At 40.6% G+C, this 25455-nt stretch overlaps 1 pseudogene; it reads right to left on the bottom strand.

Annotated features, from left to right (window-relative positions):
• LOC138847565 (elongation factor 1-alpha 1 pseudogene) overlaps nt 1-25455 on the bottom strand; it is a 63589-nt pseudogene extending 38134 nt beyond the window's left edge.

The following is a 25455-nucleotide window of genomic DNA, read 5'->3' as shown; positions in this document are numbered from 1 at the left end:
GAGAGAGAGAGAGAGAGAGAGAATGAATCTTTCACCTGCTAGTTCACTCTCCAAATGACCACAATGACCAGGACTGGGCCAGGCCAAAGCTAGGAGCCTGGAACTCCATCTGGGTCTCACATGTAGGTAGCAGAGACCCAAATACTTGGTCCATCTTTTGCCATTTTACCAGGTGCATTAGCAGGAAGGTGGATTGGAAGTGGAGCAGCTAGGACTCAAATCAGCACCCATATGGGTTACAGACAACAGTTTAACCCCAATGCCAGCCCCACCGTGCTAATTATCTAAAGAATAAGCTATGTAACTATGATCATAGAAGTTTCTCACTATTTTTAAATTGAGTTTAACCATACAAAACACTTAAAATTGTGGTATTTATCCACCTGAATACCTGTAAAAGATATAAGATACATCTCCTTTGGGGGAAATTGATTCAGAAATTGACTAGTGAAACACTCAATAGTTCCCACTTAAAACATGTATTTTGTCTCCGTATGTATTTTATTTTTATCACATGGCCAAGAGACCACTTACAATAGTAGGAATTTGTACAAAAGCTGGCATCAAAAGACAGAGCCAATACTGTATTCAGAATTGTGAAATCCACATTGCCTCTTGTACCAGGTCCCTCCATTATGCTTCCTGAGCCAGAGCCCCAGTTAAGGTTCATTAACTCCCATGGCACTGAAGCAGTGAATTCCTAACTAGCTTCCTGATTCTGGCACAACTACATGTACCTGCCAAGTAATCTTCCAAGAGCACATCTCTCAAAATGTTATGCTTCTGCTCAAAAATCTCACATGGCTCCTTATTTCCCATTGACTTTTATACAACCTCCTTGCTGTGCCTTTTAAACCCTACCCACTTAGGCTCTGACTGCCCTACATGGATCTTGTATATCAGATAGATACATTACTGCTGTTCCCCAAGTATGCTCAATAATTTCTTCCTATCACAGATTTCTACATTGCCTCCTCCATCAAGCATACCATACCCATCAATCTCTACCTGATAAAGTCTATCTATCCTTCAAGGATTTTCTCAAATGCTGTCACCTCTCTAAAGCATCCCCCTCACCCCCAACAGAGAACTTGCTGTGACTTTTTCTTATGGTACTTTCATTATGAAGGCATTTTTCTAACTCTTTCCCTGCTCAACTACAATAGTGGACTTATAAATTTTTAACAGTTGCTGATTACCATAATGTAAATAATTACATGGTCATTTTCAAGCTATCAATGTGATATTCTTTAACTGTAGGTTTGCATTATTTAATGTTAATAATAGTTATGTTTAATAATAAGCTCTCAAAATTCCTAAAAATTGTAATGATCTGCCCATCTGAGCTGGTTTACCCCAGTTCCAGAATACCAATGTCCCACTAGCCACATGAACACATAAGATCATTGAAGAAAGATATTGTGTCTTTTATCATCCTTATCCAGTCAGCTCATTACTTTGCATAAGATAGTTTCTAGATAAAGTGTTAGAATACAAAGAACCTTACTCCAATTGGACACCTGAATTCATACCCTGGAATGATGTTCTAAAGCGAGCTGTCCATAAGGATGTAGAATGCTGAGGTCCTGTTATTGACAGAATGGAGGAAAGGGGCGGCAGATCAAGGATGAATTCAGTGCCAAAGCAACAAACTTCATATTTGTCTTGTAGGACCATTCCTATTGCCACTTTTTGTTCCATTTATTGGAATGTAACCATGCTGAGTAAAAGATTTGGGAATGAAGAGCTCTATTTTCTCTAAAATTCTACGACTTAAACTATAGCAAGCTTCAACAACAATAAATGCAATGAAAACAGCATCCTGTGGTTTAATATTTGGATGAATAAAAACATTTAATCCACCAAAACACTGAAGCAGGAATTATATCCTCTATTATACATATAAGGAAACTGAGACTGAGAGAAGTTCATAGACTCGACAAATATCACACAGTTAAAATGTGAGAGAGCTACGGTGTGAATTGTGGTCTATCAGGGTCAGAACTGTATTGAAGAGGGTTAAGCTGTTGTCTGTAGTGCTGGCATCCCATATGGGCTGCTCTTCTTCTGATCCAGCTCCCTGCAAATGTGATTGGGAAGGCAGGGGAGGATGGCCCAAAGGCTTGCTTCTGCAAGGAAAATTCCATGTTTTGTTTCAAGTGTCAGTTGCAGCTGTAGAGGTGGGAAAGAGACAAAGGTCGGCACTGTGGCACTCAATTACTCACATAGAATCCCTGCCCCGCTCCAAATAAAAACTATTCTGACTCCAACATTCACTCCTCCCCCCTCCTCAGTATAATAACACCACCAAATGAAGATAAATTGCCTTTCTTTGGAAAGGCTTACACATATGAACTGGAAGAACCAATTGATGAAGTTACAGTGACTTTAAAAGAGAGCAATCATTTTCAAATCATGTTTAGGTCTCTTCCTATAAGGACAGGCAAAACATTCTCTTTTTTTTTTCTTTTTTTTTTTTTAAACTTTTATTTAATGAATATAAATTTCCAAAGTACGACTTATGGATTACAATGGCTTTCCCCCCATACCGTCCCTCCCACCCACAACCCTCCCCTTTCCCACTCCCTCTCCCCTTCCATTCACATCAAGATTCATTTTCGATTATCTTAATATACAGAAGATCAGCTTAGTATACATTAAGTATGGATTTCAACAGTTTGCTCCCACACAGAAACATAAAGTGAAAAATAATAGATGATTTTTTAAAATGATGATGAAATCAGAGCAGACCTATTGTCATGTTTAATCCCAGTGAGAGTCAAGTTGGGAATTGATAATTTCTTTTTTTTTTTTTTTTTTTTTTTTTACAGAGGATCAGTTTAGTATGCATTAAGTAAGGATTTCAACAGTTTGCACCCCCATAGAAACACAAAGTGAAATATATTGTTTGAGTACTCGTTATAGCATTAAATCTCAATGTACAGCACATTAAGGATAGAGATCCTACATGAGGAGTAAGTGCACAGTGACTCCTGTTATTGACTTTACCAATTGACACTCCTGTCTATGGCATCAGTAATCTCCCTATGCTCCAGTCATGAGTTTCCAAGGCTATGGAAGCCCTCTGAGTTCTCCGATTCTTATCTTGTTTAGACAAGCTCATAGTCAAAGTGGAGGTTCTCTCCTCCCTTCAGAGAAAGGTACCTCCTTCTTTGATGGCCTGTTCTTTCCACTGGGATCTCACTCGCAGAGATCTTTTGCCAGAGTGTCTTGGCTTTCCATGCCTGAAATACTCTCATGAGCTTTTCAGCCAGCTCCGAATGCCTTTAGGGCTGATTCTGAGGCCAGAGTGCTATTTAGGACATCTGCCATTCTATGAGTCTGCTGAGATTCTCACTTCCCATGTTGGATCACTCTCCCCTTTATTTACTCCATCAGTTAGCGTTAGCAGGTACTAGACTTGTCTATGTGCTCCCTTTGACTCCCAGTCCCTTCACCATGACCAACTGTGAACTGAAACTGATCACCTGGAACAGTGAGATGGCATTGGTACATGCCACCTCGATGGGATTGAATTGGAATCCCCTGGTATGCTTCACACATCATGCTGAGTGAAATAAGCCAGTCCCAAAGGGACAAATACCATATGTTCTCCCTGATCGGTGACGACTGACTGAACACCAAGAGGGAAACCTGTTGGAGTGAGGTGGACACTATGGGAAATGGTGGCTTGATCAGCATAGCCCTGACTGTTAATGAACAACTAAATACATTATCCCTCTTAGTAGTTTTTTTTGTCTGTTCTACTTAATATGACTGGTTTAGATCTGTAATTGATGCACAGTTATTCTTAAGTGTTGAAAAATTAACTGAAATGTGATCCCTGTTGAACATGGTGGTGGGAATGGGAGAGGGAAGAGATGTATAATTTGGGACATGCTCAGGCTGACTTGCCCCAAGTGGTGGAGTTGGAAGCATACCAGGGGAAAACATTCTCTTTTAGGTTCAAAGTGTTTGAGTCCTTAACTGAGTGCTGATAGGATTCAAATATCACAGTTCAGCTTTGCTGTTTTTTAGTTTAATGGAATAATTTTGTCACTTTCATCTAAACTTAATGTGAGGTTTGTTAGAAAGTGTAAATACATCTTGTAAAAAGCACAATAGGGAGGATTAAAAGCCACTGGGAATGTCTAAAGCCTAGAGACAGTATAGACTACCTTGGAAGTGGGCTTGGAGTTCTTATTTATAATGTTGCCAAGATAATCCAGAGTCCCAGAGTTAGTTTTGTGCCTCAAATGTATCGAAGGAAAGAGGTATGTGGTAATAGGCAAAAGGATTATGGGCGTGCTGAGCCATTTCTATACAGGAAAGTTGGCAAAGGCAGGAAGGGGTAACTGAACCAGAAGCCAAACTGAGGTGAAAGATGAAGAGGAAACAAGGATGTGAGAAAATGGGATGGACTGGTGATTGTGGCCAGCAAATGAGATACTGAAGTTTAGGATATCAAGAGAGAACTCAATGAAGATGAGGAACCTCTAGATTGCAGAGTTCATAGGAATATAAACAGAGAGCAGTAGGACCAGGGTGACAGATAGGAGGCTTTCTACATGAAACTGAAAACACCCGGGATACTAGCAGGCAATAGAATGGAAAGGGAAACCCTGAGTGAGGAGCTGCAAGGGTGTGACCAGGGTAAGTGACTTCAATCAGTAGGTGGTCCAGCACTGAGATAAGGCCATTTTACACAAAGGAGGAAAGGAAAGGCAGAGGGTTGTGGGAACTGAGAGTGCCTCCCCAAGACATGTCCATGTTTTAATCCCTAGAATTATTGAATGTGACTTTATTTGAGGAAAAAAGTTTTGATTAAGGATTTTGAGAAAATCATCCTGGATTATCTGGATGGGTCCTAAATGCAGCCACAAATGTCCTTGTAAGAGAGAGGCAGAATATGACACAGCGACACCCTGAAGAGAAGGAGGCCATGCACTTTCAAAGGCACAGATTGGAGGGATATGACCACACAAGCCAAGAGACACCAGAAGCTGGGAGAGGCAAGGAAGGATCTTCCCCTACAGCCTCCAGAGGGAGCATGACATATCTGCACCTTGATTTTGACCCAGTGATACTGATTTCAAACATGCAGGCTCCAGAATTGTAGGATATTTCTGCCATTTGAAGCCACTAGACTAAAATCTCCTGCCCTGCTGGATTTTCAATAATGGAGGAAACAATCTAGTCACTAACCAAAGAATAGCCCTGACAGTTTTCAAGTTATGAGGCTGCAAAGGACTTGGAAGGAACATGGAATAAGGACTTTCTGGAAGCAGATAGAGGGTAAGCCTATCTCCATCTAAGGAACCAGGGAAGAAGCTTTTGGAAAAGGCCAAACTGAAATTTGAAATATCTCTTCAAGATGAGAAAAACAATATAGGATGATGGAAGTACAGGTCTGAAGGTGAGACTTGAAAAATGGCAGAGTGCATTGAAAGATGAAGAATTTTAGAGTAGCTGAAGTAGGAGAAAGTATGGAGGGATAATGATAGAAATGAGGCTGTTTGAGGAAGCAAGCAAAGTATCCCTCTGTCCAAAGAGTGCCCTGGGTGTAAGTTATCTCATCTGCCTAATTTGATGTAAGGATATCAACCAGAAAGAGTTCTTTACAAAGAATTGGACAAATATGACATGAAAATGCCTACTTTGGTAGTGGGGACAGAAAAAACACTAAATACGTATTATCTGAATCTTAAGTCACTGATAACCTCTCTTGAAACCTCACCTAAGAGAAAACAATAACCTTAAATCCTCAACTCTCTTCTTCACAAGGGTTTGGTGAAGCTCATAGTCACACCTGTGAGCACTGAAAGACATGAATATATGATATGAATTGTCATTTTTCCATGATATCTGACAAGGCCATATGAATTATACAAAGTAAGCTGCACACACCTGAATTTCAATAGTTCTATCCTTTGTCTCATTCAGAGGCATATCATTTCCTAAAGACTGTACTATATATGAATCAATTACATTAAACTCATTGATTTCTTTAAACAATGATTGCATCATCACTATAATTATTGGATTAAGAGATGATTCAATCTAATGATAGAAAAATATAGGTCAGGGGCCAACACTGCGGTAGAGTAAGTTAATCCTCCACCTGGGGCACTGGCATCCCATATGGGTGCCAGTTCTAGTCCCGGCTGCTCCTCTTCCAATCCAGCTCTCTGCTATGGCCTGGGAAAGCAGCAGAAGATGGCCCAAGTCCTTGGGCCCCTGCACCCGCCTGGGAGACCAAGAAGAAGCTCCTGGTTTCTGGCTTTGGATCGGCGCAGCTCTGGCCATTGTGGCCATTTGGGGAGTGAACCAGCAGAATGGAAGACCTCTTTCTCTGTCTCTCCCTCTCACTGTCTGTAACTCTACCTCTCAAATAAATAAATAAAATCTTTAAAAAAAATAAAAATATAGGTCTACTTTAAATTTGGTGGTTTTTTGGTTAGCATCCTTAAATTTAAATTTTGCTATAGGCATTTTTAGCATAACACGTATTGTATATTTTTTACATTTTAATAAACCAATTTTCTTGTACACATAGCACTTGGTAATTCAGAGAAATGTATCTTGGTGGCTCCCAATTGCTGCTTTGTTAAGTTGGCTCATGATTATATTTTTTTTCTTTTGAGTTAAGTGAAAACTATAAATTCTCTGGGAGTAAGAGTAAAATGATTGTCTTTGAGAAAAATAAATTCATTTGTTTCCCTTCCCTTTGTCAGAATCATGTCACATGGAGTGGAAGAAGCATCAGCGATATTTATTTATAATAAAGTGATCATAGGAGGAAAGCAAATGAGTAATTTTAGTGAACATTGTCATTTGCCGTTAGCTTTATACCATACCAATGAGATATCTTCCTACACTTCCCATATTTCCTCAGAGCAAGGAGGAAAGACTCACTCCAAGTATAAGCTTTGCTGCCAAAAAGATCTGATTTTGAATCCTGGTTTTATTAACTATCGGCTCTATGGCAGAAATGATGTTGCATGACTTCCAAGACCATATAGCTTTTGCCTATCCACTAGGGCATTCACATTTGCAGGCCCAGACTGCCAGGCAAGGAGTCTTACCCTGAGTCTGTCATGGTATATGGTGTTCCAAGTACAAGCACTCTTGTGGCAGTCCTCCTCTGTGAATCACTCCGATGTAGCCACAAGATACAGGAATAAAAGCATCTGAGAAACTCCAGATCAGCTCGTGTACCAGCTGAGTATCACTGAGTGACATTAGTTGATTCCACAAAGAGAAAAAGAAACACCTGAATTCTTGACCCACAGAATATCTGAGCTTAAAAAAGTAGTTGTTATTTTAAACCATTAGGTTTTGGGATAATTTGTTATATAGTAACATAATAGAAACAAGATGTAAGTCACACAAACATAATCTCACTGGGACCGGCAAGCCCATGAAAACACCCTAAGCTACAAGTCAATAGGATAAGAAAAATAACAGGAACATCAGTAACAATGAATTGATAGGACGTACTCTGTGTTGGACACTGTTGGCAGTGACTGATGTATATGAACTCATTTAATGCTCACAACAGCCCCATGTGATAGGGGATGTTGTTATCCCCACTTCACAGATGCGGAGGCTAAGTCACAGAGAAGTTAAGTGCCTGGCCCATCCTTCTAGTGAGTGCATGGATAAATGCATGCAATCTGGTGCCAGAATCCTCGCCTTCCTTTAGTCACCACACTATCTAACTTTTATCTAAATTTCTGGCAAATATGCGACAGAAACTTCGATGTTTTGTTTGGGCCTCCTAAAAACATTGGTTTCCTGAGAGAAAGTCCTTATAAAGTCAGCTGTAGAGCTGCCTTCCTGATCCTGTTCACACCCACCAAATCCATCTGGAATGGTGCATCCAGAGAGTTTGGGAATGGGCTGTTCTGCCCCTGGGTCAGTCTGACTCCCAGTCGTGCGCATCTTTTTCCAAATGTCAGTCTCCAAGCTTAGAAGGTGATCACTCCACTTCTTTCTAAAGACTCTCACCCCCTTCTGGGACGTAGTGACAAGAGATACATCACAGAGCTCATTAGTAATGTTATTTAGGATTAGACTTTGTCATTACTGTCCTAGGTGCTGAAGAAGAGGCTCATAAAAATAGCAGCTACAATGTGAGTATTGCTCACTGGGCAAGTCTTATGCTCAGCACTGCACATATAGCATTTTCTTTAATTCTCATTATAACAGTGACCCATGATGTAGCTAACATACTTTATATCATCATTCTATGGAAAAGGAAACTGAGGATTACAGAGATTAACAAACTTGCCTAAAATCTGCCATTCACTAATGGGTAGCCAGAATTTGAACTCATAATGGTGTGATTTTCTTAAAGATTTATTTGTTTACTTGAACGTCAGAGCTACACAGAGAGAGAAGGAAAGGCAGAGAGAGAGGTCTTCCATCTGCTGGATCACTCCCAGATGGTCACAATGGCCGGAGCTGTGCCAATCCGAAGCCAGGAATGAGGAGCTTTTCCTGGATCTCCCACACAGGTGCAGGGGCCCAAGGACTTGGGCCATCTTCTACTGCTTTCCCAGGCCATACCAGAGAGCTGGATCGGAAGTGGAGTAGCCAGGACAGGAACCAGCGCCCATATGGGACGCCGGCACTTCAGGCAGCGGCTTTATCCACTATGCCACAGCGCAGGCCCCAATGGTGTGATTCTAAAGCCAGTCTACTTGATTGGATCAATGTGACTAAACACATTGCATACTACCTTCCTGGCTTGGTGCTCATTTCATCACTTCCACTCTTAGTGGATTTTATTGGAGACAATAAAAGACTGCCTCTTGCACCCTAGGTCTATACAACAGAAACGAAAAGATGTGTTTACACAAAACTTGTACAGGAATACCTATGGAAGCATTATTGTTAATAGTCACAAACTGGGGTTCAGTGCTGTGGCACAGCAGGTTAAAGCCCTGGCCTGAAGCACTGGCATCCCATATGGGTGCCAGTTCTAGTCCTGGCTGCTCCACTTCTGATCCAGCTCTCTGCTATGGCCTGGGAAAGCAACAGAAGATGGCCCAAGTCCTTGGGCCCCTGCACCCGCCTGGGAGACCAGGAAGAAGCTCCTGGTTTCTGGCTTTGGATCGGCGCAGCTCTGGCTGTTGCTCCATCCACTTCCAATCCAGCTCCCTGCTAATGCACCTGAGAAAGCAACAGAGGATGACCCAAGTGCTTGGGTCCCTGCCACCCAGATGGGAGACCCGAATGGAGTTTCAGATTCCTGGATTCAGGCTGACCCAGTCCAGCCTTCAAAGCCATTTGGGGAGTGGACAAGTGGATGAAAGAACTCTCACTTTCTCTAATTCTGCCTTTAAAGTAAATAAATATTTTTAAAAAAAATTACACTAAGTGAAAGAAGCCAGGCATAAAAAGCTCACACATCGTATGATTCCATTTATATGAAGTGTACAGAAGAGGCAAATCCATACAGTCAGAAAATTAGTTGGTGACTTCCTATAACTGAGGGAAGGAAGAGATAGAAAGTGGCTGCTAACGGGTATAAAGTTTCTTTTTGGGGTGGTTTTTGCACATTTCTGTAGATGTACTAAAACCCATTTAGTACATAGTTTAAATGGTTATTCTTATGGTATGTGAATTATATTTTAATAAATCTGTTTTTAAAATGTTGCTTTACCATATGATGTCATTGTTTGGCATAAATGAATTAAGTGCCCAGAACCATGTCTGTTACATAGTCAGAACTAAATACATGTTAGCTATTTTTATGTTTTAAAAAGTTGTACAGAATGTACCAGAACAGACTAGGGATGTTGGTTCTTGTTTGGGCACCATAAGGAATCACATTCAATTTTCACTTGGATTTTATGGTATTTTCTTGAAACTTGTTAACTGTCCTCTATCCTCTCATTTGAAATAAAAAGTAAGAAGTGCCAACTTTCATGGGAGAAATAAGAGAAAAGCAGAATAAAAATAAAACCACTACTCTGATGGGAAATACCAACAGTAGTGGGAAACTATTTCATCCTATTTGTGTTTGGGGGATTGATTAATCATCCAGGAGATACCATTTTCTGGGTCTTTCCAGTACTGCTTCTCTTCTGATCCTGTTGTCACCCTCAAGAACTTTAGCTACTTCTTCAAACACACACTTACCTTGAAAACTGCAAACCGAACACGTACAGGATAGCAGTAACTTGTCCTCATGCCTGGTACAACATGAAGCACTAAGAATCTCCAAGAACGAGCTGTTGATTGGCTTAAGGCTAACTGTAGCCTTGAGATAAAGGACAGCTCTGGGTTGCTTCTCTTTGCACACTGTGGAGCTTCTACTCCAACAAGAGCTTCAAAAAAAGGAAGAGAAATATAAAAGCACTTCAATGTACAGGGGAGTGAATGTGTGTTTCCCACCTTTCCCAAATGTCTCATTCCACTTTAATTAAGGAAATTAGATTGTGTTGCTTGCAGATGTTCTTGAATTAGGTTTCCTTGTCCCTAGCATTGTATCCTAGTAGGAACTTCCTTCAAATAACACCAACATATCACAAATGGCAGGGTTCTGGCAATTTTTCTTCCTCAGATTTTACAGAAGGAGGCTTGGAAAAGGGGCATGTTTCAAAAGCACATTGGTGAGTTAGTCCCTTATGTAGTGAGCTTACCAGTCTAGCTCACAAATGTATAATTAATCTGTAAGCAAGTTAAATATGAATACTTTCAACAGCAGGACCATGATTCATCACCTGAAATACTTGGACCATGTGTTTCAGATGTCAAAATTGTTTAGATTTCAGAATGAAATCCAATGAATATAGCTGTATATCATGTAACACCCCTGTTGGAATCAGCAGCAGCACCCTAGAATAATTATTTTTCTGAGGTGAAGCATATGAATATCCAGATTAAGCAGGATATACAGCCAGGTTAGGTCAAGTAGTCAAGTTCTGACATGAAAGAAGTTTTCTGGAAACACACAAAAAAAACAACTTATAATTTTGTATTTGTTAAATATTTTGCAGAATGCTATACATTAAGCCTAGGCACCTGTACTGAACCCAAAAGTCCAAACTAATACAGAATTTAATCGTAGTAACTGAATTTGCCTGGTTGCAGAAGATCCTGATTGGACTGTAAACAACAAGTTAAGCTGTAACCAACTGTCTTGTTGGAGTCAATTAAGTTGCTTTCTATGTCTCCCTTCCAGTTTTTTACAAAGGCTGTCAGATCATGTTGCTGTGGAGGTCTCAGAACCTGCTATAGCTCCAGGAGCTGCTTGATTTACAGATTGTTTTAATTAGTTCTACTGAAAGAAATTCTGGTAACTTTAACTGATCAAAGCAATTTTCCATTTAAAAGATTTCACAATTACAGACAAGGGATTACAAACTTATACATTCATGTAAATTTACCAGTTTGATAGTCTTGGGCAACTTCTCATTGTCCCCATCTGCAAAATCATGTCAACAATGGTCACCTCGGGGTCAGCATTGTGGTGTAGTAGGTAAAGCCACTGCCTGATATGCCAGCATCCCATATGGGCATGGGTTCCAGTACTGGATGTTCCACTTCCAATACAGATCCCTGCTAATGGTCTGGGAAAGCAGTGGAAGATGGCCCAAGTCCTTGGGCCCCTGCACACACCTGGGAGACCCAGAAGAAGTCCCTCGCTTCTATCTGGCCCAGCTATGGCTACTGTGGCTACTTGGGGAATGAACCAGCAGATGAATGATCTCTCCTTCCCTCCTCCCCTCCCCTCTCCATTTCCCTCAATCTGCCTTTCAAATAAATAAATCTTTTAAAAAGGGTTACCTCATTCAAAGGGACAATGCATGCACAGTTTGGAGCAGTGCCTCACACACATGGTAAGATATCAAGAAATGTTACTTTGGCCTGGTCATTGTGACTCTGTATGTTAATCCCTGCTTGAGATGCCCACATCCTTTATAAAGTGCCTAGGTTCAAGTCCCGCCTCTGTTTCTGATCCAGTTGCCTGCTAATGTCCAACCTAGGATGCAGTGTTGGGGACCGGGATTCAGTTCCTGGCTCCTGGCTTCAGCCTGCCCCAGCCCCAGTTGTTGTGGGCATTTAGGGCGTGAGCTAATGGATGAAAGATTCTCTTTCTCTTTCAAATAATTAAAAATAAATCAATATTTAAAAATTAAATGTTATCTTGGTGGCTACTGCTCCTGAGGTCATTATAAGCATTATTTTTTAGGAACTGGAAGCAACTGAGTGGTGCCAGAGAATCCTAGATACAAAAAAGTTGTTAATTCTCCATATATGTAAAAAAGGCATGTATTCAGGTTTATCACTTTCCAAGTGTTCTGAATCAGCAAAAGAGCAGCTGCTCTTTTGGGGAGGGGCAGTTGCCCGTTTAGCATTAGCCACTAATCATTTATATGCACGAGATGCCTGCTTGTCTGAAGTTTATCAATCATATTGTCAGTATATCAATAATTGCTAACTATTTGTTGAGCTTCCAAATGTTCCCAGCACAACACTAGGGCTGCAGTCTTATACGAAAAGTGTTATTACTATGACTTAGAGTGATTTGCCCAAGATTGTGGAGAAGCTAAGAAATGACAGATCTGGCTGGCACCGCGGCTCACTAGGCTAATCCTCTGCCTGCGGTGCCGGCACACCGGGTTCTAGTCCCGGTCCGGGCACCGAATTCTGTCCCAGCTGCTCCTCTTCCATTCCAGCTCTCTGCTGTGGCTTGGGAGTGCAGAGGAGGATGGCCCAATTCTTTGGGCCCTGAACCTGCATGGAGACCAGGGGAAGCACCTGGCTTCTGGCTTCAGATCAGCGCGGTGCGCCGGCCACAGCGCACCGGCCGCAGCGGCCATTGGGGGGTGAACCAACGGAAAAAGGAAGACCTTTCTCTCTCTCTCTCTCTCACTGTCCACTCTGCCTGTCAAAAAAAAAAAAAAAAAAAAAAAAAGGAATGACAGATCCAAGATTCACCCTAGTTCTCTCTGACATTCCAAGCCTGTCCTCTTTGCACTACACAGCCTCTGCTTAGAAGAATGGAATTTGACCATTTGGTTGACAAATAAATGAGGGTTAATCTAACAGGGATAAATAGAATCACCCAAAGATATCTATCTCTATCTCTATCTCTGCACAAATACACATGTGCACATGCAGAGAGATGATATCTTGCCTTACTTGAGAATAACTGACCATTAAAGCTAAGAAAATAAAACTATGTGAGGCACATGGAAGAACAAATGACCTGTACGAATTCTTCTGGTTTTAAGAACTAATAAACATAACAGTCTATGTATGGTCTTTGGGGGGGGGGGGTAGTGAGGCTGATTATTCTTATGAAATTTCATTATGGTTTAATTGTTTTTTTCATGAGGTAAGCCCAGAAGGCCTTTGTTTCAAATATTATTTCTAATTATTCATGGCTTATGAATGCAATCACAAATAAGGGTGAGAAGGTAGGTTTATTATTTAATCAACTGCATAAAAATGATGTACTATTCAAATTTAAAAGGAAAGCAAGTCATATTATAATTAAAGTCCTTATAATGAGGTCTTATTGGTTATATCTATTCTCCAGCTGCTGAAACTTTGGAGGATTAAAGTACTCAAATCACAACCTGGTTAGGGTGGTTCTTGGAGTCTAAAGGATCTCTGAGAGGCCAGCCCCTCACAAGAGAACTTAAGGTCAGATACTCCAAATTTCTATTCTTTGCAGTGAGCCCTTCTGAAAGCCAACTAGTGGTTGATCACCGGGCCTCTGAATTCACACTTTAAATAATGGGAAGCTCACCATTCCATGAGGGAGCTTGAGCTCATTCTTCCGTTGGATAGCCCAGTGGGTCAGAAAGCATCAACCGACATGCTGAAATCATATTTATCTGTAGCTTTTATCCACTGGCCTAGCTTTATCCTCTATAGTAATCATATGAAATCTATTATTCTAAGCCATTTTGTGAGCAAAGGGGCTTCAAAGACAAAGACACACACACACACACATGCCTACCTATTCATCTGGGACAAATAGCTTATTTTCCATCTTCCTCTTAAGTGGTATGATTTCTAGACTTCTTGCTACCCCTCTATGAAGGGACTTTAATAAGCTCATGGAAAATTGAATTAATAGATATTTACTTTGGTACAAAAATTGAAATACATACATAGGTTTTTTTTAATAATACACAATTTTCCCATGAACATTTTTTAACTTTTATTTAATTAATATATATTTCCAAAGTTCAACTTTTGGATTATAGCGGCTTTTCCCCCCCTAACCTCCCTCCCACTTGCAACCATCCCATCTCCCACTCCCTCTCCCATCCCATTCACATCAAGATTCATTTTCAGCTGGCGCCGCGGCTCACTAGGCTAATCCTCTGCCTTGCGGCACCAGCACACCAGGTTCTAGTCCCGGTCGGGGCGCCGGATTCTGTCCCAGTTGCCCCTCTTCCAGGCCAGCTCTCTGTTGTGGCCAGGGAGTGCAGTGGAGGATGGCCCAAGTACTTGGGCCCTGCACCCCATGGGAGACCAGGAGAAGTACCTGGCTCCTGCCATCAGATCAGCACGGTGCACTAGCCGCAGCGCGCTGGCCGCAGCGGCCATTGGAGGGTGAACCAATGGCAAAGGAAGACCTTTCTCTCTATCTCTCTCTCTCACTGTCCACTCTGCCTGTCAAAAAAAAAAGATTCATTTTCAATTATTTTTACATACAGAAGATCAGTTTAGTATATACTAAGTAAAGATTTCAACAGACTGCACCCACACAGAAACACAAAGTATAAAGTATTGTTTGAACATGAACATTTTGAGGACCTCTTGTTTCCACCTACTTCTGGGTGTTCTCTTTAATGCAGTACTTCTCACATTGGGCTAAATAATAAAATTCATAGTGCCAAGGCGAACTCCATACCAATTGAATCAGAATCTCGGGGGTTGGGCCCCAGGCATCAGTATTGTAAGTGTTTTCAGGGGATTCGAATGTGTAGCCAACTTTGAGATCTGGGGCTCTAGTCCCTCATTATTCAAACAGTGGTCTATAAACCAGTGGCGAAGCTGACCTGGGACCTTCCTTAGACACATAGGGCCTAAGACCCATCCCAGTCTTACAGAATGACAATTTGCATTTTACAGGATACACTGAGATTCCCACGCATATTTACAATGCAAAATGCCAGGAGAAGCCAGGGGTGTGGAACTTTGCTCTGCTAAGGGCCGTTTGTATATTCATAACATCATCCTTTGGCCATACAAAATTATCAACTTAAAAACTAGCCTGCTATAGATTTATTGAATTTCAATGCCAGCCTGCTGTTGCCTTGGCAAGACCAGAGCAAATGATTTTATGGCCTTCTATGTTCCACAAGCCAGATACTCCCCACCCTTGTTCTAAGGCATGCTCTGTGTCAGTCCTGGTTAGATGTATTATTTTCTTAGATCTTATGCTCAGTTATTCTCAAAGAAAGCAAGACTTTATCTGACACAAGGTTTATCACAAAATGTTGAGACTTACTCTGACTCATTCCTGAGCCATGTTGGGGTTACTAAATCTTTTCAGTCCTCTAGCTGGATCCTGCTCACCCAACTTGCCCATATTTAGCCAGCTTGATCTAGTCCACTGTTTCCTAAATGCAAGCCCACTGTCATATTCTCAGTGTTCTGCCATTCCAAAATAATGTTTTAAACTGGAGATTTTAACCAAATCATAAACTGAAAAATTAATATCAGTATATGAATTTCAGAAACCATCTGGATGACCACCTATAATTAGGCACTGCCTAGTGATTTCAGTGCCCATGTTGGCTTTTGTGTTTATAGTCACACTGAAGCCAATTAGAAATATTTTAAGTTTTTCAGGCTAATGAGAAAATAACAGAGTTCAGTCTAGGATGTGGAGCCAGGATTTAAATCCAGATCTGTGACTCTGTTGCCTGCTCCTACCCCCTTTTGGCAGGTTGGACTCTTAACACAGTGCCTTGCAAGACACTTGGATGCCACCAGCTAACTTCCTAGTTTCTCCACATGCTCCCCCAGGATCAATCCTCATCACCAGAATGCTGCCTGCTTGAACCATTGTCTTTGCTCCATCCAAGACACTTCCAACATGCCCATAAAGTCATGAGAAAGTACTCTGTTGACATCAGCCTTGTTTCTGCTTTGTTCGCTGGGGAGACGGGATAAACTTAAAATTCCTCACCATGAAATACTCTCTCAAGAAGCCATTTTTCATTAGAAATAAATTAATTATGTAACATAATGTTTCTCAAACTGGGGCCAAATGACAAATTTTAGAGGATCCTGGAGTTTTAAAATATTTAGTTTATATTTTCATTTTTATTATAAAGGAATCACTTTCATATAGTAGCCAACTCTTAACTAAATACTGGAACATACTTTCAGAACTCACAGTTGCAGAACAGGTTTTTAGCACATTGGTTAATATGCCACTTGGGATGCCTGCATTCCATGTCAGAGTACCAGGTCTGAATCCCAGCTACTCTTCTTCTGATCCAGTTCCCTGCTAATGCACCTAGGAAGTTAGCAAAAGACCCAAGTATCTGAGACTCTGCCACCCATGGGGGAGAATTGGATAGAGTTCTTGGTTCCTGAGTGGGCCTGGCCCAGACCTAGCTTTTGCAACCATATGAGAATTGAACCAGTAGATGGAAGATAGCTCTTTCCTTCTCCCCCTCCCTATCTGTCACTCTACCTTTCAAATAAACGAATAAAAAGGAGGCCGCACTTGCATTTTTGTACAAGAGCTTTGGTACCAAGTGAAAGCCAAGTTTCATCATAGAAGACAAAGAGGAAATAGAGTAATTCAGAGAAGGACACAAGGGTGATTGGACTGAGATGACATGTGGCCTTTACTCTCTAGGCACACAAAGTTCCCAAGAACCTGCAACACAGCAGTCAAACCAACCCCTATGGGAAACAGATATAACTACCAAGGTGTACAACTAAGGGTAATTTAATGTTTAACAATGAATTTCTCTTTGAATGGTATTTTTATATTTTAAAGTATTTATGAGCACTAAATTTACTCTCTTCTCAAACAAATCAATATTTATCCAAAATCTAGTTCCCCCCAAAATGAAAAATAATAATAAATAAACTGGACCCAAATAATCTGTTATTCTTGAAAGGAAGAGAAGAGGAAGTGAAGGAAGAAACTGGAATATACAATATATCTTTGCTATTACTAAACTCAACAGTAAACATTGAATTTTTTTGCAAGAATCCTCAACCACATTACTGTTAAGCTTATTGGCTGTTGATGTAGCTTCTTTCTTAAAATATCTACAAAGGCATCTGATAAAGGAAGACATAAAGAAATGATAAGCGTTTGAGGATATAGGTAAGTTTACCCTGATTTGAATATTACACAATGTACACATGTATGACAGCATAACATGGTAGATGCTCCATAAATATGTGCAATTTCCATGTATCAGTTAAAAGTGGAGAAGAAAAGAAAGGACAGAATTCAAAACACAGATCACTGGGACTGATGACAAACCTATTGCCGAAATCTTAGGGGTAATTCTTCCAGCTACAACTGCAAAGTAATTGACCCTACACTGGACACTGCATCCAACACCTTAATCTGTGCTACACAACTACTTCTAGAACTTAGCTGACTGATATCTCCCCATTGAGTCAGTTCTGCATGGCTTTCCTAATGAGAAAATTGGGTCTCTATTCCATACTCCATGGGGCAACTTTGTTATATGGTCAAAACATCCCTCAGCCAATTTATATAGCTCTTCTTTATTTAGTTAGAGAATATAACTCCCAATAAAGACTTGGTTAGAAGGTGTATGAATGTGCAATGGTCAGTCAGGTACGTTGCATCACTGGAGGACTAGACTTCACCAACATATGGCACCAGGTCTTCTAAACTGTAGGCTAAGTCCTATTAATGAGATGTGAAATTCATTGGGTTGTCATTGTCTCTTTACAAAAAGAAAAAAAAACGCAGAGATAAAAAGAAGATTGAATATGTCTGACATAGTAAAATTGAGTACTGTTATATAACACTTACATATGAATTATGTGTGCATTCAAGATCACAATGTAAAATGCATTTTGTGTGAACCATGCTTCTGTTATCTAAGACATTATCACTTTATGCATTTTGATTTTATATAAAAATTTGGTGAAATTTTTATATAGATTTTATTTTTTTGAGAGGTAGAGTTACAGACCGAGAGAGGGAGAGACAGAAACGTCTTCCAACTGCTGATTCACTCTCCAAATCACTGCTATGGCTGGAGCTGGGCCAATCTGAAGCCAGGAACAGGAACTTCTTCCAGGTCTCCCACATGGCTGCAGAGGCCCAAGCACTTAGGCCATCTTCTACTGCTTTCCCAGGCCATAGCAGAGAGCTGGATTGGAAGAGGAGCAGCTGGGACCAGAACTGGTGCCCAAATGGGATGCTGGTACAGGTGGAGGCTTAGCCCACTATGCCACACACCAGCCCCAGTGAGGTTTTATATATCCTATATTGCAAGTATGTGGCATGATGATTATGAGGACACACTCTGGATCCAGGCCACAGTCACGCTAGCCTTATCACCCAGGATAGTTTATCTTTCCTTTTGTTTCCATAGTATTATCAGTAGGGTGATAATTATAATAATGCTTACACATAAGGCTGTGTTGTGAATTAAATGAATGAACATTAGTTAAGCAATTGGAATTGTGATTTGATTGCATTAATTGCTGCTTGAGTGTTAGCTATTATTAATATAATCATGATTATTTACCAAAGTCAAAGGAATTGCATTTGGTGGTACCACCAAGTACAGAGCTCCATGGAGACTTCCATACATTAAACACACTGGATATAATAGTTCTACCAGCCAGGAATTTTCTTAACTGTTATTGTATGCAGTTTTCATTTCTCCATTTTCAAGATCCCATAAGATACTCTGGCATCCCATTCATCTCACAGTAAACTTCAAGGTTTCAAGGTTTTCACAATGACAGGAAGACATTATATGCCCCCCCCCCCACCAATTCCTGCAGTTGCTCTTCACCAGGTACAATCATCTGCAGTTATGCTGGTCTCCTTGCCATTTTTCAAACACTAACCCTTGTGCTTCAGGATCTCCACAGTTGCTGTTCCCTTTACCTCGAATGCTCTACCCTGACAGGATTATGCTTTTCTTGCTTTTCTCTTTCCTTTCTTTCAAGTCTCCACTCACAGTCACCTTATTAGAGGTCAGGCCTGATTATTCTGTGCTAAATAATATCCTCCACCCTAACTCAGGCCCCACCAGCCAAGTATCCTCTAGCTCCTGCATAGCATCATTGATCAGGCTGTACTTATTATTTATTTGGATGGTCTCTCTCTTTCTGACTAGAATGTTAGCTCAAAAACTCATGGATTTTTGACCATCCACTGTTGGGTCCTCAGTTCTGACAAGAGTGACTGTCACAGAGCAGCAGAGAGTTGGCAAATATTTGCTGAATGAATAAATATCAAATACTGTTCAGAATGTTTTTAAAAAACAAATGTATTGCATCTATAGAACTCTCCTGATCAAAGCAGCTAGTCATAGATTTTCAGACTTCTTTTCAAGTAGATGTTTAAGGTATGAAGTTTACATTAGCATGACTTGCTCTCAGTACACATAGAATTTTATATATAATGAAACAACTGTCATTTTGCACAGCATATGAAGCCCTAATAAACACTACTCTGCTGCATTTGTAGATTGTTCTGTGTTTTTGTTGTCACTAGAAATTAGCTCTCTCCAAATGGCCTTGAACCATCATTGATAGGCATCTCAGTTCTGCTTCAGAAGGTTCTCACCGGCACCACAGATGAAATAAAGGTAGGGATTTATACTACTTTGACCAGAGGGTGAAGAAAGGACATATCTTCATCCTGCTTCTATTCAATCTTCACCTTAATAACATATTCAATCTTGAAATCAGATTATAGGGCATTTCATTATTCCTATACAAATTCTAAATTGCTGTTGTGTGCAAATATAAAGCTTCAAGTTTTTGGCTGCTATTATCATTCATTTCATTTATTATCTGTTCCTATTGACATTTTTTACATATTTGTGTTTTTCTCCTATTTTATGTCATTTAACAGATTTCAGTTGTTCACAAGACCTGGTCTGTCTTGCCAAGTTAGCAATATATAACTCTACAACTTGTTACTTGGTGACAGGGTCCTAGGAAAACTTCAAATGAAGAGTACTGATGATCATTGTTCACAATCGATAAACTGCAGAATAAGTAGTCATCAAGCTCCTTCATTCATTTCCAAAGTACAGCTTATGGATTACAATGGCTTCCCCCCATAACGTCCCTCCCACCCGCAACCCTCCCCTTTCCCACTCCCTCTCCCCTTCCATTCACATCAAGATTCATTTTCAATTCTCTTTATATACAGAAGATCAGTTTAGCATACATTAAGTACAGATTTCAACAGTTTGCTCCCACACAAAAACATAAAGTGAAAAATACTGTTTGAGTACTAGTTATAGCATTAAATCTCAATGTACAGCACACTAAGGCCAAGGATCCTACATGAGGAGTAAGTGCACAGTGACTCCTGTTGTTGACTTAACAAAATGACACTCTTGTTTATGGCATCAGTAATCACCCTAGGCTCTTGTCATGAGCTGCCAAGGCTATGGAAGCCCCCTGAGTTCACCGACTCTGATCATATTTAGACAAGGCCATGGTCAAAGTGGAAGTTCTCTCCTCCCTTCAGAGAAAGGTACCTGCTACTTTGATGACCCATTCTTTCCACTGGGATCTCACTCGTGGAGATCTTTCATTTAGGTTTTTTTTTTCCCCCAGAGTGTCTTGGCTTTCCATGCCTGAAATACTCTCATGGGCTTTTCAGACAGATCCGCGTGCCTTAAGGGCTGATTCTGAGGCCAGAGTGCTGCTTAGGACATCTGCCATTCTATGGGTCTGCTGTGTATCTCACTTCCCATGTTGGATCGTTCTCTCCCTTTTTTATTCTATCAGCTAGTATTTGCAGACACTAGTCTTGTTTATGTGATCCCTTTGACTCTCAGCCCTATCATTATGATCAATTGTGAACAGAAATTGATCACTGGGACTAGTGAGATGGCATTGGTACATGCCACCTTGATGAGCAACTTGATATGTTATCCCTCTTAGTATTTTTTTTGTTTGTTCTACTTAATACTTTTGGTTGAATACTGTAATCAACACACAATTCTTCTTAAGTGCTGAAACTTAATTGAAAAGTGATTACTGTTAAATATAAGAGTGGGAATAAGAGAGGGAAGAGATGTGCAATTCGGGACATGCTCAAGCTGACTTACCTCAAACGGTAGAGGTAGAAACATACCAGGGGATTCCAATTCAATCCCATCGAGGTGGCATGTACCAATGCCATCTCACTAGTCGCAGTGATCAATTTCTGTTCACAATTGATCATAATGATAGGACTAAGAGTCAAAGGGATCACATAAATAAGACTAGTGTCTGCAAATACTAGCTGATAGAATCAAAAATGGAGAGAACGATCCCACATGGGAAGTGAGATACACAGCAGACCCATAGAATGGCAGATGTCCTAAACAGCACTCTGGCCTCAGAATCAGCCCTTAAGGCACGCGGATCTGTCTGAAAAGCCCATGAGAGTATTTCAGGCATGGAAAGCCAAGACACTCTGGGGGAAAAAAAAACCTAAATGAAAGATCTCTGCGAGTGAGACCCCAGTGGAAAGAACAGGTCATCAAAGAAGGAGGTACCTTTCTCTGAAGGGAGGAGAGAACTTCCACTTTGACCATGGCCTTGTCTAAATATGATCAGAGTCAGTGAACTCAGGGGGCTTCCATAGCCTTGGCAACTCATGACAAGACCCTAGGGTGATTACTGATGCCATAAACAAGAGTGTCAATTTGTTAAGTCAACAACAGGAGTCACTGTGCACTTACTCCTCATGTAGGATCTCTGTCCTTAGTGTGCTGTACATTGAGATTTAATGCTATAACTAGTACTCAAACAGTGTTTTTCACTTTATGTTTCTATGTGGGAGCAAACTGTTGAAATCTTTACTTAATGCATGCTAAACTGATCTTCTGTATATAAAGAGAATTGAAAATGAATCTTGATGTGAATGGAAGGGGAGAGGGAGTGGGAAAGGGGAGGGTTGCGGGTGGGAGGGACGTTATGGGGGGAAGTCATTGTAATCCATAAGCTGTACTTTGGAAATTTATATTCATTAAATAAAAGTTAAAAAAATATCTTTTAGAAACAAGTTTACAGTGCAGTACTTAATTTTGGCTGCTTACTGAAATTGCCTACAGGACTTTAAAAAATCCAGTGCCCAGCAAAACACCAGACCAACTGTGTCAGAATCCCAAGTAGTGGGATCTCAGGAACAGTATTTTCTAAAGCTCCCCCAGGAGGTTCAAATGTACATTCAAGGTGGAGGACCACCGCTATACAGCATTCTATTTCAAAAGCCTATTCACTTTCATGATTAACAGCAGATTCCTCCAGAATTTCCTAGCCTGGGAAAACTATACCGGTGGACCAAGTCCAGGGCTGCTCACAAAGTCATGCACTTCTGAAAATAACCCAAAACTTTGGGGACTAATTATAACCAATTATGGCATTTTTGTGGCATGTTTCCAAGTGATTATTTGCATTGCATTCTTCAAATACCAAAGCATAGGCTATTGTAGACTCTAGTTAAAACAGTGGATGATGTTGAATCTTTTTATAAAAATAATATTAAAATGTTGCCAAGTCTTACACTCTGAATCTCACTGTATCTTAGTTCTCTTTTGATCTTTATAATTTATTTTAAAAATCACATTGTATCTATCCTTTGCTCTATAAGTCTAGCAATGGCCATTGGCCAAAAGTAATAAAATTCTGACCTGAAGATATATAATAAGGAATTCTCTGCTGTTCTTTCCCCAGAAACCTAATAAAAACCATAACACTGTGAGCAAAAGTCTTTATATTCTTTTTATGATGCCAAATAAGTGGTGTTTCCCCAGGACGGTGACAGTGGATTTTAAAACCAAGAAAAACAGGCAATGACAAGTTATTCTCTCTGCACATATTGCCTTAGAACAAGACTGTGCCTATGTCCTAAGTCTACAGAAAGAAGTTATTCCAGAGATGCTCTTTATAAGCCTTTCCCAACCCACTTACCATATTCATAGCCATTAAGCCAATAACGTTGAGTCCTAAGGACATTTAATATATGTTACCGTTAATACTAGCTCAGCCGTCTTATAAGAGGTTAGAGGCAAATGGCCCTTTGAGATAACCAGGCATAACCGCTCTCCTTGCACATATGTCCAAAGTAGGTCCAAGAAAGGACAAGAAATTGCCCAAAGGTTCACACCTCAGCCTTCTGCTGCTTTATCCCTCTTATTTCAATTTGATTCTAGGTGAATCGAAGACACCTAGAAAGATGATGAGGACTATCTCTAAAAAGGAAATAATCCTCAAAACCTGACTTCTCTTCCATTCTAGTGATGATGATAAATGTACTGCTGAAGGTAAAGTGAAGGATCCTGGGGTAATTCCCCAGGCTTCTAGCTCTAATTCTAGTGTTCTCTCTTTAAAACCATTGGACAGAAAGTCCTCACCATTTGAAGTAACATACTTCTAAAGTGGTCCAAAGCAGTCAGGTCTACTCTGTTGTTCCTATTGACTGACAGGCTGAAGATGTCAGCAGAGGGAAAAGAGCTGAGGACTCTGCCATATATTAACTGTATATTCTCTCTCTCAGAGCCTCAGCTTCCCTCTCTTTAAAATGGGAAGAATAATGACAGCTTCCACATAGAATTGGAAGATAACATTAGAGCAGTGGTTCCCTGCTGATAATGAATTCCACCTCGGGACATTTAGAAGTGTCTAGAGACATATTTGTGATGACTGGGGCTGGGGATGCTACTGGCATCTAAGGGTAGAGGCCAGAGGTGTTATTCAACGTCCTATAAGAGCCCTTTACAACAGAGTTTTCCAGTCCCAAACTTTAGCAGCGCTGAGATTGTAAAATGTTTCAGAGAGATGTGTGCAAGGCTTCAAACTCTTTGTGTTCAGAGGGCTTGCTTACAGAGACCAAACTCTTGGTTTGCTCTACAGGAATCCTTAATATGCATAGGTGAATGTTCAAGTGGCTTTCCCAAACAAGCACTAATCAAATGTACGTCCTAAATAACTATTTTGCCCCAAAGAGAACCCCATTTATGTGCAAAGAAATACCTATACTAGTTTGTAATCAGATAGCTTCCTTACTTTGTCATCCAATTTCTCAGTACAAACATGGCTTTTACTCTAGAATCAGGCACAAGCCTCTGAAAATCTGGCTTAACAAGAATTTACACCTAGAAATTCATGGGAAAGGGGGCCCAAGAAATCGTTTTCTAGTTAAAACATGCTTGAAGGAGGAGGACAGGATCCACAGAATTTCTCCATGCAATGTCTTTCCCTTACCTTCTCAGACTAAATGCTGCAGTTGAAGTTAGAAAGTTCTCTTCAATTTGTCTTCAGCCATGAGAATAAATTTGTATTCATGTCTCTGAGTTATGTCAGTATGTGTGTGTGTGCATGCGCATGCATCCATGCACATGCGTGCATGCCAAAACAACAGGTCTTGACAATTCTGGGGCAAAGCCTATTGTTTAGAACTGGCAAGCAGTGCTCATCTTCATGTTCCACAACAGTAGGGAATTTTCCAGGTATGTGGGAGGTAGGCTGCTTGGAGCCATTATAATGCTTGTTCCCAGCATGATTTCCTTCATTAAATAATCTTTTAATGCAACATTAATAGCAATTACAAGATTATAGTTCAAAATATTTGATAATAGCCCACTATGGAGCTGAAACATTATCTTTTTTTTCCTTACAGAAGTAAGTGCAAAGCAGGCCACCTGCACAGTGCAACCACTAAAGTCCCTAGATACAGAGGAAAGCAAACTGTTTGCTATCCCTCTCAAAAATATGGATTGATTAAGCAATAAAAATTCTACTCATATATGAATGGGAAAGTACACAGACAACCATATCTGTTTCAAGAGAACATATACTGCTGCGGCTCACTTGGCTAATCCTCTGCCTGCGGCGCCAGCACCCCAGGTTCTAATCCCAGTTGGGGCACCAGATTCTGTCCCGATTGATCCTCTTCCAGTCCAGCTCTCTGCTGTGGCCCGGGAAGGCAGTGCAGAATGGCCCAAGTGCGTGGGTCCCTGCACCCGCATGGGAGACCGGGAGAAGCACCTGGCTCCTGCCTTCAGATTGGTGCAGCACTCCAGCCATAGCGGCCATTTGGGGGGTGAACCAACGGAAAAGGAAGACCTTTCTCTCTGTCTCTCTCTCTCTCTCTCACTGTCTAACTCTGCCTGTCCAGAAAGAGAGAAAGAAAGAAAGAAAGAAAGAAAGAAAGAAAGAAAGAAAGAAAGAAAGAAAGAAAGAAAGAAAGAAAGAAAACATATACTCACCTATGGACAT

The sequence above is a fragment of the Oryctolagus cuniculus genome, chromosome X (genome assembly GCF_051225735.1).
Source record: "Oryctolagus cuniculus isolate XC-2025 breed Fujian yellow rabbit chromosome X, ASM5122573v1, whole genome shotgun sequence".
In the NCBI taxonomy this organism is placed as follows: domain Eukaryota; kingdom Metazoa; phylum Chordata; class Mammalia; order Lagomorpha; family Leporidae; genus Oryctolagus; species Oryctolagus cuniculus.
This window is presented reverse-complemented; position numbering and strand designations above follow the sequence as displayed.